Here is a 13681-nt window from a genome sequence, read left to right on the forward strand (position 1 = left end):
CTGTGGCGAACAATGGCCACAATCACCTATCTTGGAAATTATTCCCCTTGACCAATACAACCTATATTCTAACTGTTAACTTCATATCTTGACTATATACAAAGCATTGGAACAACCTGGATGAGAAAATTACACAGACTTTGCATACAACTCCTTATACCATTTGTGGGACACCTAAAAAGGTACGGCATTTGGGATGGGAAAAGTTTAACTGCCATCTCCACGAAAGATATGATACAGTGAAAGGTAGAAGAAAAATCCTCAAAGCAGAGGTAGAAAACAAAACAAATACCAGAAAGAATGAGGACATTCTACTCTGCCACACTGGCTCTACTAAGTCCTCCTGAGTAAGATATCATCTAAACAATTACAATATTGTGCTTTATTTTCTTTCCTCCAGCTAAATTCCAAGTGGCAATGTGACAAGATCTAAAAGAAACCTGACCTAATTCTTGGTGACACCCCATGAGTCACGGTTAAGTACTAGGTTGACATGAGAAAAAGTTCAAGTCTACAGTGAAAGATGAACGCCACCCAGAAACTTCCTGTCATCACATATGCAAATGAAAATGGAAGATGGGTACTATATATTTAACAGTTCTTTCCAGTGATGATGATCAGAGCTTTTCTTCATTTTGTTATTATCAAGAGGTCAGTACTACTACTCTCATATCATTGGCCTAAAAGGCTTGCTAAGAATGCCTTATTAATACAATTAGTGATCATTTCTAATTTACATACAACAGGATTTTGCTGTTAAATTCTTCTCAGTGTAAGGAGACAAAATCCATTATGAAAAATGTAATCAACATTATCTGATATCAGGCTGCTCAAGGTCAACAGTCAATAATATAAAGTACTTACTATGTACAAGATACTATAACAACATTTTTAAGGAAAAATTAATTTTTCAAGAAGCCTTCAATCAAGGTGAGAGTACTACATGCAGAGTCTAAAAATATAAATATACTGTGTTGTGTAAAAGGTTACCCTTGTTTTTAAAAGAAAATAAATGCTGAAGAATCTAGGGATAAAGGGATATGATCTCAGCAAAAAAGAAAAAAGTAGAAGAAAACTATACATTTATAGGACATGTTAAAATAGCAAAACATTATCAATGTATGAATCATAAATGCATTCATTTTAATATTTTTGCAATGTTCCTAAAGACTTTACATTTTTTCAACTAAAAAGTTTAATTTTTAAAACTCTATAACAATTTTCTACACAGATAGGTCCTCATATAAGATTGCCTTTCGCAGTCTCTAGAAACTAGTTCCCTCCCTCTCCTTCCCAACTCTCTAAATCAGTATATATGATAGATATATTCCAGGAAGTATGTTGTAGTAATCTATATGTCTTGCAAGGAATAACAGCAACAGTCATAACAGCAGCTATCTTTTTTTTTCCTTAGTATTTACTATGTGCTAGGCACGGTGCACTTTATAACATTATTTTCATTTAACCCATATAACCTGAGAAGTAGGTATTAATTGGCCCCAATTTACAATGAGAAAACTAAGGATATTATAGAAGGTAAGCAACTTATCCAAGAGATCATACAGCTAGTAAGTGAGAAGTCAGGATTTAAATCCAGACTCTTCTAATTCTAAAATCCTTACCTCTATTTTCTTTTGTCTCCCAGAAATCCAAAATTAAAAAAAAAAAAAGTTCTATCATCACCGTTACTGCTGCTTTTGCTTTCAAGAATATTCTATGGCATGGGTCCCTTAAGTTTTTGCAGACTTAAGTCAGTTCATCTTAAGTGAACAGTGGGCTAAAGGTTACTTTGAGGTAAACAAGGTACCAGGACCAATTAAAAAGAACTGATGTGGCTACTGGCCTGGTTCAGAGGCTGCCTGATTTATCAGTTGTACAGATTACAGATTGTTCCAATCTGATACGTTTGCTAGGAAGTTCTAATAAGCTTTCAATTTAAGTTCTTTAATTTCCTGTACTCCCTCTTCTGGCACTGCAAATATGTGGTACTTTTTATTCATGACACAAAAAGTAGAATTTTAAAAGTGCCATAATAAATTAAGGGGATAAATATCAGGTCATATTTTTACCAATTATTTTCCATAATTTCAAGTTAAAATCCTTAATATTTAATAGAAAGATACTTAACACATCCAAAAACATGTTTGCTGGAACTTCTCAGGAGTCTCTGTTCTATATATTGTTATTGACATATAATAAACTGTATATACTTAAAGCATACAATTTAATGAGTTTCAACTTATCTGTATACCTGAAAAATTATCAAAATTATGATAATAAAATACCTACCACTTTCAAGTTTCCTCATGTCACTTTATAATCCATCTTTCCCTCTCCACGCCAACTCTGCTTTGTGTTTTTTGTTTTTTTACATTGTCGTAAAACACGCATAACATCAAATTTGCTTTGTTTTTTATTTTTTTTTATTTTTATTATTATTATTTTTTTTAAATAGAGGCATGCTTTATTTATTTGTTTGCTGGTTTGTTTGTTTGTTTTGTTTATACATGCACTGGGTACAGTCAGAAAGACGGGAGGGTGAGAGAACTCACCAGAGCCAGAGCGGGGAGCAGAGCAGGCAGAAGGACCGAAGTACACTGCTGAGGGGAGCAGCGGGCGGCAGGAGAGGTCTGTACGCCATGTGGGACCCTCCTCCGGTGGCCGGGGAGCAGCCGGGGATCGAACCGGCGCCGCAGGGGCCGCAGGCAGCTTCGCAACCCAGCGCTCAACCGCTGCGCCACCGGGGAGGCCCTGCTTTGTTTTTTAACTGCACTTCCTAAAGTACTGAACCATCTTCTCACATGATTCAACTTTAACCAACCAAACATACAGTGGATATCATCATACTGTTATAGGGCAGCCCCGATACAAAACGGGGTGCCTGACTGTGGGTCCTCACCCGTGCGCTTAAAAGGACTTATCAATGCTCTACTGCAGGCACATGTGAAAGGTTCATAAAAGGTTTATTTACAAGGGAAGGGGAAATGAGGAAATGTACAGCTCAGGGAGAAAAGTGGGAGACAAAGTTTTAAATGAGTCCTACCCGATCCTCCGATCTGGAATCCCAAATGGCACTCTGAGAGCTGGCTGCCAGCCAGGAGCCGTGAAGCCAGGAGGCGAGTGACAGAGTAAGCGAGCGAGCGAGCCCCCAAGGCCCACGTGTTTGGTTTTTTTTATACCCAACCTGGTTGCTTAACTCCACTCTCAGGTCCCAGCCACCTTCCCTTTGGTGGTGACGGGATTTGTCTTTCCCAATGTCTTGATGACTTTGGTCTGGAGTGGGGGTGGGGTCCATAAAGCCTGTATGGGATTAGCTCAGAACATCCTTTCCCCCTAACAATACTAGGATGATAGCACAAAGGATCTATCTTCTAAGTTAAAATATTACCTCTATAGTTTTAAAGATATTCTAAAGACAAATATCTGGAGTCTCTAGACCTTGTGACACTGGATCTACTCCGCTAGATTAAAAAATTATACAATGATATAAAAGATCACAATTAAGACTCAAGGCAAGAGAAAGGAACTAACTAGCTATTTAAAGCATAAGTAAAAGTCATAATATAGAAAGAAACAAGGCAGCCATTATTAACACATCACAAACCTCTCTGGTAAATAATAATAATAATAATAATAATACATTTTACCTATATTTCAGTCAAGTGCTTACATTCTTTCACAAAATTCTCCATATGCCTCACATTAACATCTCTAATCAAATGTGTAAGGCAGTGTTTCTCAATACTTTTTATCCATGATCCATTTTGGGAAATGTAAAAAATCTTTAACTTTACTCCATCAGCAGTGTATAGTGCTGGGGAAGTCAGACTCCAAAATCAGATTACCTATGTATGAATCCTGTCTCTACCATTTACTAGCCCTGAGAATTGGGACAAATTCCTTAATCTCTCCACGCCTTATTGCCTCCTCTAACAAATGAGATTTAAATTAGATAATCCATGCAAAGCTTTAGGTCAGAGCCTGGCACACAGTAAGTGCTTGTAAATATCAGCTGTTATTTAGTGGTAGCTGTCATCATCAGCCTTAAAGCCTGTATTCTGTGTAATCCCTATATCCAAAAAGATCTTGTTATATTGTCCCCTCCATGATTACTATTATAAAAAGTATACTTTTAAGGTAAAAGTGGGCAATATATAAAGTATGTGACAGCTCACCCATCCCAACACTATCACATTTAAAATCAGCTGTTCTCATGAAGCTACCTGAGTTACTTAGTTTTACTGGGTTTCTCCCAAGTAGACAGGAGGTAAACATGTTATTGTTAATTGATTTTTGTTATTTTTCTCTTTAAAAAAAAAAAAACACAGGGAAAATATTACCCCCAGTTTCCCTAAAGTTTCAAAAGATATCAGATCCCAGTTAGGACACAACTTTGGTACTGAGAAAGGGTATATGGGAGGATGCGGGCATACCGAAGATAGTCAGTATATCTTTACTTCATTATATGAAGCTGACCTATATCTAAAACCACACCAGCACCTTTCCAACAGTCACAATGCCCATTTTGTAGCCCTCCAACAATGAGAAATAATACTTCCCAAACTCTCCACCTCTCTAATCAACCAACACCATTCAAGTAAGGGTGCAGTGATGGCTCTGGAAAAGGAGGTTTTAAATATCTACATTCAAGAGGGAAAAAACACATACACACAGGTTACCTTAGTATCTGTTTGTCCAGAGGTTCATGGGGTTGGGAAGATACTGTTCAGCACAAGATCAAAAGCAGACTGGAGAGCAGGAAATTGCCTAAAACTTTGTGCAGTTAGATCCTGGCTTCCAGCACAAGACCCTCATTAATTTAAGCCAGGATAAGTAAGAATGAAAGTACCAATAGTTGGAGAGAGAATACAGACCCTCCCTCATGAGCCCTACAGGGTAGGCCAAAACTTCCTGTTTCCTTAGCAGTTTATCCTCCAAAAGTTTCTTTTTCAAAAGCAGCTATAACAAAGGGGAGACAAAGGGTGCTGGCAGGCAGAATACAGTTTGTAAGAAATGATCTTTCCTATACTGCCACCTATTAAGTCCCAAAATAAGTCATCTTGTCTTAGTCACTCAAATTTCCCTTTCACGTACAGATTCTAAATATGGACAAACTGCCCACATCACAGCTATCATCATCACCCTATTAAGTGCATTAGTAAATGTCTCCAAATTGCTTTCCAGATGCAAAATGTAGTATCTGTGCCTGTGATTTTTACTCAGATTCACAAAATCTGGCTCAGTTTCTGCTGACTCACCTCCCCATACACACTCCCCATACACCTGTTCTTCAATGTTCCAATAGATGCCTGTTTGGATGTGTCAACTTTGCCACTAAGGAAGTACAGAGAAGTGAAACTGTGACAAGAGAGGAGCGGCAGGGAGGAGATACTAGGATAAATCAAGTGTTTTGCCAATACGAATTTCCTGAAAGAGAAAAAAGCTGGCACTGGCATGCATATGCCTCTGTGTTAAGTGAAAGCTCCTACAAGTCCATCTATTCCCCTCTGTTCTACCCCCTTAATGCTAGTCGATGTAGTAAGAACCACAAGGTGAAAGAGGTGGACTCTGCTTCTTAAGTTTTGCAATTCCTTTAGAGTAGTGAGGTGCAGAAAGAGAAGACATGAATTTTTCCTTTGTATTCTAACCCTGCTTCCCTCATCTTTGGGCCTCCATTATCTTTTTCAATAAAATTTTATGCTCGATGATTTCTACTGGCTTACCAATGCCCGGTGCCAAAGCTGAGTGAGCAAGTATAATTCATATTTGGGATCTTCACTTGGTTTTATCTTTGTGAAGCTTAATAAAGCGGTATTGAGGAACATTCTGAAAACTCCTAGGTTAAAGTGCATCCAATATTCTTGGCATTAAACACATCACATGCTGTACATTTATGTCTTCCCTCCGATGTATAGTCACATCACCACGGTGAAAAGGCCTTTGAAACTTGAGGGAGGATATGGCTAACTGATAGTGGGGTGGAGGGATTGGATGCAAGTACCAGCAAACTTCCTAGATCAAAGGTCAGCAAACTCTACCTAGCCTACAGACCAAAAATAGCCCCCTGCCTGTTTTCGAAATTAAAGTGTTATTGGAACACAGCCATGCCTATTCACTAAGTAGTATCTAAGTAGTATCTACAACTGCTTTTATACTACAACTGCAGTAATGAGTAACTGCAAAAGAGACTGTATGATCTGCAAAGTCTAGTATTTACTATTTGTTTCTTTCAGAAAAAGTTTGCCAATTATTACCCTAGAGGAAGATAGGCTTAGTTTTGGCTGTCATTTGATTCCTAGTTCTACTTATCTTATGCAAATAGCTCTAAAGTGAAGGATTGTACTAGGAATGGGATTATTTCAATAAACTGTATCATAACTTTCTGGTACAGGATTACAGCATTTTATGTTACTAATCTGTATATATTGTCATACTATACAAAATCAGTCAAAAGAATGCTTGACTTGGGAAATTCTAAATGTAAAGGTGAACTGCACCTGACCTGCACAGACAGATTAATTTTATTTATTTTTTTTGGTTTTGTTTTTTGTTTTTTTGTTTTGTTTTTGATTTTTATTTTATTTTTTATTTTAACACTTATCATTTTTTACATTTTTAGACAATATTTGCTTCCCCCCACCCCCTCAGATTGAGTCCCCATAGAATTTCCTTCCCCAAGGCACCCGTGCACTGTCACCACAGTCCCTTGTGCTCCTCCCTCCCTCCCTCTCACCCCTTTCCCTCCTCCTCCCCTGCAGTGTGTCTCTGGTTTATAATTGTCTGACAGATTAATTTTAGATGAGAGCTCAATGTTACTCCTTAGTATTAGAGGCCAGTAAAATGCCACATTGAAGAACTTAGCTTTAAACTTAATCTCTTCCCTCTTATTCAGGGAAACCTTTATTCGAAGACATTGAGTGGGGCACTCACTCTGCCAGACTCTTGGTTAGCCCTAAAATTAAATAGTTTATGCAGGGGCCTGGCCATACATGAGAATATTTTAAGAAAGAGCTTATCTTAAAATCACAAGGAACACTTACAGTACTTACAATTGAAGGATTTTGTTCTGCCACATATGCTATTACATATACTCTACATATTCTGATAAAAGATTCACTGAGTAAATCCTGTGTTAAGATTTCTTTCTTAAGAGTAGGCTATGGGGGCCTCCCTAGAGGCGCAAGGGGTTATGCACCACACCATGAAGCAATCCACCACCTCTGCAGCAGGAGTTCGATTCCCCAATCCCCGGCCTGCCAGGGAGCAACCCATATGGCGCAGCAGACCTCTCCTGTCTCACCCGCTGCTCCCCTCAGCAGTGTATTTCAGTCAGTCTGCCTGTTCTGTTCCTCACTTTGTCTCTGGTGAATCCTGTCACCCCCAGCATCTCTGGCCTGTACCCCAGCTCTTGTATGCATAAATAAATAAATCTTAAAAAAAAAAAAAGAGTAGGCTATGGAACTTAAATTTCTAAGACAGGTTCTATGATAAATTCAGGGAATTTGGGATTTGGATCCAAAAAATGTTTATTTTTACTAATCTCCAGCAAATTCATCTTTTCCCTCAATTAGGAATATAAAGCAGTAGATTTAGTAGAAAAAATACTTTGTCATCAATAGAAATCACAGATATTTTCACATCCTATTATATGAGTTATATATCTTGAGATGTTTCAACCCATCTTCATTTTTAAATTATTATAGTTACAAGATCCATTGATACCGTAAACATTATTTATCGTAATAAAAAGCACAGACAGTGCTAGGCCACATTTTAAAACTATTTTGATAACTGTATTTCGATGTAATTTATTTCCTTTGTAATTCTACATTTTTCTTTTCTTCCATATAAAAACTTTATTCCAAAAAGCAAGTCCACAAGGTTTTACCACACTTCCGAAAGAGTCCATAGGTTAAAACCTCTACTCTTGGACCAATAAACAATCAGATCTAAAGACCAATAAACAAACAATCAGATCTAAGGTAATTCTCTATAGACAGTTAAAACTACTTCTGTTTTCTATTACGTGCCTTACACTCATTTTGTTCTCCAGTACAGAGCAAAGACCATGTGCCACTACTTATAGCAGCTCTAATTTCAAAAGTGGTTTGCAAATAGTTATGATCGTGCTATAACAACCTAGCATATCCATGGGTTCTCTGGCTCATTGGCAGTCATTCTAGTCCAAACACAAAGCTTCAAACTAATATAAATTTCAACTTTCAACAAGAAAGTAACCAAAAGAAAGGGAGAAAAAATGACTGCGATATATCTCACTATCTATCTCTTTTGCAAATAGTAAAACACAGGCAATTCAATTATTTATATTAATGAGGCAATGTATATAAATAAATGTAATGCTGTACTAAATAGATATATTTGAGGCCCAGTTGTTTTTTTTTTTTTTCTCTTCTGGAGTAGAACTCTGGCATACACAGCAAAATAGAGTATGCAAAAATGTATACTCCCTGGATATGCTGAGTTGCAGCAGGGGCATTTAAATTTTGCCACAAATCATTCATAAAGCAATTAACAAAACAAATAAAAATTTCAGACACATGTCCAGGTATTCAAGTGACAGGAATACTGTGAAAGGAGAAGTTTAACACTAGAAACAGAAAAGTTTATTCTTAGGAAAGGGGAAGTGCTAGTAAGTCATTCTTTGAGCAGTTAAGTAGCAGGAGAGGCCTGATCGCCTCACTCTCTCCTTCCTAAGTCACAGTTTTTCTAAGTAACTGACACAATACCATAAAAGATGTAAAAGCAGTCACATCTTAAGCAACAAGGAACTTCCATAGTCCAAAGATGATTGAGGTCTAACTGAAAAAAATCCCCAATAAATCTGAAGAGAAGTGAAACCTATAAAATACAGTGTTGCAAACCAATAGTATCAATAATTAAATTATAGTAAATTAAGCTAATAAAAACCCCCAAAGTAATGCCTTTTTTTTTAAAGAGTTATTTATTTATGCATACAAGAGCTGGGGTACAGGCCAGAGATGCGGGGGATAAGAGGATTCACCAGACTGGCCAAAATACACTGCTGAGGGGAGCAGCGGGCAAGACAGAAGAGGTCCGCTGCGCCATGTGGGTTGCTCCCTGGCAGGCTGGGGATCAGACTCGTGCTGCAGAGGCTGTGGATTGCTTCATAGTGCGGTGCTTAACCCCTTGCACCACCAGGGAGGCCCCCAAAGTAATGTCTTTTAGACAAATTTATTTCCAATCTATTTTAGGGTAACACACACTTGGTATAAGAGGTACCTATTTCTATTTGATTCAGAAGGTAAAATTATCTCTATTAGTAGACAAGTCAGAAGATCTGGCTCTAGATTTGAGTTATGCAAATATTTGTAAAGGTATGAGGAAGGAAATTACTATTACAACTAGATATTTTATCATTACCTATCATTAATACCAAAAGCAAATTATTGTGCTTGCATTTTCTATAATATTCACAAATTCTCATCAGAGTTTATAACAAAGAGAGTTTATTCAGCTCCCTAGGGGAAATATGATCTATTGGGAATCATAAATGAGGTCAAGTAGTTTACAAACTCCATGAGACTATACATAAAATTTGATGAGTATGCATATATTTCAGAATATTAAACAGCTATTTGGCCAGAAGAACAGTTACCTCTGCCATAGTTAGAAACTCTAAAACAAGAGAAAGCAGTAATTCCTTTCATAGTTACAGAGTGAGTCAGTGTTAACATCAGATAAAGTAACATGAGACTTCAGAATCCAAGACTCTGAGTAGATCATTCTCCTTAAGAGATCACATATCCAAAGAGAAGGGCCCCCCCCACAAAAAAAATCAAAACCTCACCAATTTATGGGAAGAGAAATCACAGGGTGAGGGAAGAATAAAGTTATTCTTTATCAGTCAGGCCATTATTCTGGCTTTCTAAGGGAATTTGCAAAGTAGGGTATGTCAAAAAGAATCATTTCATTCAGCTAACACAAAGGACCCCAGAGGCAGTGCTGCAGTCCCCAAGCCTAAATGTCCTCTCTTGGAGTCAGTTAACTTGAAGCATATATTCTATTCTAGAAAATAAATTCTTGAGTAGTTCCTTTTAGATATATAGAACTTAAGCCAAGTAAACATTTAATGTTCTAGAAAAAGGTCTAACAATTCATTTTTAGCTAAACAAAGACTATTCTCAATTCACTCCCGTTCAAGAATCTTTCTGAATGCTCTCTTCCCATCACAAAGTGTTTGTGTATGTAGGATTTGGAGTTAACTATTATGTTTATCAGCTAAAATGACCTCAAACTTCTCCTATTAGATATTTCTTTTAAAATATTGGGTGGCAAAGTCAGCAGCACCTCTACAAAGGGCTGTTAAGAGATGAGGAGGTAGTGAACTCACTTTAGTTCCTTTCATCTGCATCACTAACAGTCTTCATAAACAACTAAAACATCTGAATTATCCACAGCAGGGTTTCATTCCCCATATGCCAGTCACGGTCTCCAGTACACAAATCACTGAACTTGATAGTTAAATACATTAAAGTCCTTCCCATGTGGAATTCTAGTCACCATTGTTTACAATTCCAACATCATCCTTTCTTCTCTGTGATAGCCAAAATCTTTACTGTGCTAAATCTCATTCTCAACTAATACCTTTTACTAACAATTCTCTGTACTTGCAGAATCAGATTGAAAAGACCCTGAAGTTTGTAGCTTCCTACTCCCGTTTTATTCTTGGCAAAATGTTTCCTGCCTCTATCTTTAATTCCCTTCCCACGCCATGTTCCTACCATCCTCAAAACCTCCCCTTCCTCAACAGATATTCCTAGCAGATTTTCCTATCACAAACTCCTATATCCTAACTGCCTCTATAAATATCGCTGTCTCCATTTCAATTTAAGTTCTGATTCTCCCAGATGAAATCCTGAGTTTCAATTCTCATAACTAATCACCTCACTTACACTCTGGAAACCTTTTCTAGCTAAGCCTGTGCACCAGTCATAGATCCAGTCTTCCCAACTGCATCTTTGTACTTCCAAACAGTTCACTGGTCATAAAGTCATGGCATTTCAGACCTGAAAGAAAACTCAGAAATAATCTGGTCCAATGTTTTTCATTTACATTTTAAAATATATGAAAGCCATTTTACTTCAGGATCTCATACATACATAACTGAAACAAGTTTCATGAAGCAATGCTTACTTATCCTTACCCTTACTTGTGTGAACTGAAATTTTCTATACTATTTTTTTTTATTTCATCCGGTGTCAAACATAAAATGGATTTCACAACCCAATAGGATGGAACCCATAGTTGTAGCAACTAATCTAGTGCAAACTCCCTTTCAATGAAGATAAGTGGTAAGATACGTTTCTCAACCACAAGAAGTCTGCCCATAAAATTAAATTCAGGTCTGGCAGGTAAATCCCAGGCCAGTGTTCTCTTGACTTAAAGACCTACTTTTTCCACTCATGGCCACTAAATCATACCCTGTGTCCAAACACAAGCCTACAGTACCATGTCCAGTCACTGTTACCACATTCTTCTCCTCAAAGTCATTGCTCCTTGGTCAGAGTCTCCTGCAGTTGCCGTTTCATGTTGCCTTAGGTCAGAGTCCCCACACGGTCATTATCCATCGATCCGTCTCCTCCGAGTCACTGGCCCTTGGCCACAGTCCCCTTGTAGTCACTGCCTCATACTTCCCCGTTGGAGTCCCCGTGGAGCCTCTGCCTCGGGTTCTCCGGGGTCAGGGGCTCCCTTTGCAGTCACTGACCCTGGGTCGCAGGCCCCTCGCAAACAGATGCATCTCGGTCACAGTCCCCTCGTTGTCACAGCCCGTGGGTCACAGTAGCCTCGCAGTCTCCGCCTCACACTCCCCTCAGTATCACTGACCCACTCTCCAGCCAGTCACCTCGCGGTCCCGCCCCCACAGTTCACCTCTCAAACAGAGTCGCACAAGGATATGCACGCACCCGGTCCTCACCTGCAGCTCACGCTTCCCAGGCCCCCGTCTGTTCGGATTTCTGCCGGGCGCCGCGTCACCGACAGGCGAAGTTGAGTGGGTTGCGGGGAGACGCCCGGGAAAGGCAGCTGACGGAACAGCGGGCCGGAAGTCCCGCCTACTGCCCTCTTTCTTGTCAATCCCGCCACGATTTCCCCCTGAAAACCGTGGCCCCGTGACACAGTAGTTCCGCTTCCACAGAGGTCTCGGGGATAGAGTGAGCAGAAAACGTCAGTGATAGGAAATGGAACGACGCAAGATCGGGCTCCATCTGGAACTGGAGTGTGCATTGAAGACGTATCCTCGTAGTGAAATGCAAAGTGAACTGTAACGCGTGGTCACTGGCAAAGGGATCGAGAAGTGTTAACCCGGCAGTTCCCTTTTTGCTAGGCTCCAGGCTTGGTGCCTCTCCTGCTGACCAGTACGTCCTGTTCCGGCTCTACCCCCAGTGCCTGGCACAGTGCCAGGCACTCGTACCAGGATATTCATAATGTGGATGGCCGTGACACATTCCGTCAAAGACCCCATGGCTCCAGCTTTTCCCTACTTGGTGAAGTAAAAAGAATTCACGTCCCTCCAACCAGGCAAAACCCTGTGAAAACCTGTAACTGGCCCCAAACCCTCTTTCTTCGTGTTATTTCTGACCCAGGTTGACTAATCAGAAAATGATCCCTAGGAATCAACTGAGTACTAGTTGAGCAGGAGCGGGTTCCGAGGGGAGGGGTGGGGGGAGACACCTGATAGGAAATCACACGTAGCAGGGTGTCTGGTGAAGAGAAATGTTTTCTTTTGCTAGAAGGAACCGTTGTAGGGCTGTTCCTTTTGGATTCCATAGATACCCAATATTATGGAAGAAATGTGTAAAAGAACTTTTTAGTATATTTACTTGCACATTATTTTTTGTTTACAAGCTTGACTGGAAAGCAGCTAAGAAAGAGGGTAGGTAAACTTAGGCATCTGTGAGGAGCCTCCAAGGAGAAAAAGAATTTAAACGCGATCTTTTCCTTTTGAGTTTCAAATTGTTCTTCAAACAATACCTAGAGAATAAAGTGCTATGAATAAGGACAGCTAGTTGAAGAAAATAATAGGGGCTCCAAGGGAACCTCACTTCAAAGATAACAGGTATTTGGACAGTAACCAAGGAAAGAATCTGGGAGAGTCTTAAAGAAGGGCTAATTTCATCAGAGGTTGGAAACACTCAGACCCTGTCACTCTCAACAAGCCCTGGAGAAACAGACACATTTAATAAGTTGTGTGAGGTTTAAGGTAGCAATAGCTGAGCAAAAAAACACTAGGTGAGAAATAAGGCAACAATTCAAAATGAGGGGGGGGGACTTTATGCACAAATCATCTCAGTGTTATTTACAGTAGTGAAAAATTAGAAATAACCAGTCCCTCAGTAATGATATGGCAAAAACAATCAATGGTATAACCTTATGGTATCAGTGCAGCTATTAAATAGTATGAAAATCACAAAGCAAATAAAATGACATTAAAACTGCACATGACATTATAAGAAGTGAAAAATCTATATAGGGTTTTGTAAACACTGGGGAAAAAAGGTAAACACTGTAGAAAATATAACAATTTACAGTTGGTTATATTTGAACAATTGAGTTATGAATTTGTCCCTACTTTTTTCTCTACATTACAAGTATAATAAGAACATATTATTGCAAAATCAAAACATTAAAATATAAGACCTAA

The sequence above is a fragment of the Talpa europaea genome, assembly GCF_964194135.1.
Source record: "Talpa europaea genome assembly, chromosome: 4".
NCBI lineage: Eukaryota > Metazoa > Chordata > Mammalia > Eulipotyphla > Talpidae > Talpa > Talpa europaea.